Source organism: Puntigrus tetrazona, chromosome 21, assembly GCF_018831695.1.
Source record: "Puntigrus tetrazona isolate hp1 chromosome 21, ASM1883169v1, whole genome shotgun sequence".
Lineage (NCBI taxonomy): Eukaryota > Metazoa > Chordata > Actinopteri > Cypriniformes > Cyprinidae > Puntigrus > Puntigrus tetrazona.
This window is the reverse complement of record NC_056719.1, coordinates 17,336,022-17,338,521: the sequence shown is the minus strand read 5'-3', so window position 1 is coordinate 17,338,521 and position 2,500 is coordinate 17,336,022.

The following is a 2,500-nucleotide window of genomic DNA, read 5'->3' as shown; positions in this document are numbered from 1 at the left end:
CCAGTCAGCGCCGCCTGGAAATGCCCGTCACAGGCTCCTCTGCTTGGCACTGATTACAGACGCGCTATAAACATGGAGACACTGGGCTCACCGCAGAGACATTAGAGCGGCGCAATAATCTTTTGATTTGTATAACGCGACACTCCAGTGGAAGAGATTCATTAAAAGCCGGGGACTCTTTGTTCGGATCAAATAAGGCAGAGATGATGGCATCCCAGATGCTTTATTAGCTCTAGTGCCACATGTTTGTTTGTTTGTTAGAAGCCATCGCTCATATCACGGCGGAAAAGGGGCCACGCTGAAGGAGGTTTTGACGTTCTACTCACAGTGGATAGGTTAACACCCAGAATATTTACCCATCTGCTGCTTCTGTCCGTAGTTAGACTTGAAACTGAGATGTTCCTGCTCAACTTTGTGAGCTAAAGTGAAGTGAAATGCATTTAGCATTATGACTCGTTGCTTGCGTGACTTTGGATCAATCATAAGTGCCCTTACTGTTTTACTAAAACCTTCTTAAAGAAGGTTCTTCAGGTTATCAAAAGATGGTTCTTTAAAGAACCCTTGAGGAACCAAGTATGGCTTCGCTGTGAAGAACCTTTCAAACACCTTTATTGCTAAGAAGCAATCATTCTTACGTTTTTGATTCATATTACATCTATTTTTTTTATGCAACTGACTATAAATTTATGACCAGACCAGAAAAAAAACATTTGAAGTTTTTAGACTATAACAAGCAGTTCTCAGGAGACTCTCTCTGAAGGACAGATACAGACATACAAACTGCCTTTTGTTTTGTTGAACTGTGTTTCTATATCAGCTCCATCGTATCCGGCACATTTAAGGAACAATGCATTTAATGCGAACACGTTAGAATTCAAATGATAACATTTTATATGAGTCGGAAAGCATCAGAACGACGAAAGTGTGATGCAACTTTATTTTTCCCCCACGTACGTTAGAACGCATTAGTGCTCTGGGTTTTAGAAAAGTGCATTATAAATAAAGTGTTATTCTTATCCTTATGTGTCAAAACATAATGACAATCTAAAATATTATGATGATTTAAAAGAAAAATGCATTCATCATTACAGTAATTTGTATACCTCTCTCTCTCTCTCTCTCTATATATATATAGTTTTATATAATCTTAAAACTGAGTGCATGATCACTTATTCTTTTATATACATTTAATATTAGTAATTTTTTAATTAAACATTTGAATATGTTTAATTTGTGCATAAATGTATCTGTTAGACTGAACGACGATGGAACATTATTTTATCCATCTTTTGATATTTAACTTTCCCAAAATTGCACGAAGCATTAAAGAAGACACTTTACTTTTCTTTTTTTTTTTTTTTTGCAACTTTCTCCGCTGATTTTCATCCAGCAAGCCCTCAAAAGTTGCAGGTAAATTTCACAAATAATAAAAAAATGTTAGCTAGCTTAAAAGTAAGGTTAAACGTAAATAATTGAAGTAATTTAATGATGATGATAATAATAATAATAATTTAAAACTAAAGTTTTACTTTGACAAACCATTTTTCAAAGTTCACATAAAATTTGATGTTAATTCCTGCAGTTTCTTCGTAATAATTTGTGAAGCTTATAGTGAAGCTTTTTATATTTTATATATATATACTGTATTTGTCCCCCTTTTTCTTCTCCAGTTTCCCCAGTTTCTTCAGAAAAGGTCAATGAGAATTGAAACTGTTTGGAAGCAGGCGTGTGTCTTGTCCTGTCTCCATCTGCAATTATTATTATTACTATATTTTTACATTGCAATTATATTTATATTTATATTGCAATTATTATATTATTATATTTATTGTTATTAATGCATCTTTCATGAACAATGCATGCAGAGACTGCGTGGGGTATTTGTATTCCCAGGAAATGCACGTTGCACGCCAATTTAAAACTAAAAAAGTTGTAAAAATGGTGAAACTGACTTGCACTTTTCCACCCAGCTAGGCCAGACCCCTGCAAAGCAGACAAACGATGCATCGCGTTTGGGTGAAAAAAACGCATCCTAGCAGCCTTATAATTTATGCATGCGATGGAAAACACGAGCTATTTTTTGACCAGCGCTTCTGCCCTAGATTCGCCGGCTGCTCTGGAGTGGAAAATGTCGACGCTGTTGTGCCGGGTGAGAGTTGAGTGGGCGTCCAAGACCTCCTCACACGCTCTCTCTCTCTCTCTCTCTCAGACTCTTACCTGCGACTCTTGAGCAATCAGACACTCACGGAGCCGACCTCTCCGACCCCGCAGAGCCAAGTAACCGAGCAGCGTGACGTTTCCACTCGGCAAACGACGCTAATAAAGAGCCGTGTCGGCGTGGAGATGTTGCGCAAGACCGAAGCGCAGTTTGTCAACGGACGATCTCTCCACATGCAGCTTTGATAATCATCTTTCTCGCTAGAAGCAAAACAAAAGGCAGCCGAACAACGGTGATTCACCTCATTTACAGACAAACCACAAACGCTTAACGTTTGTGACG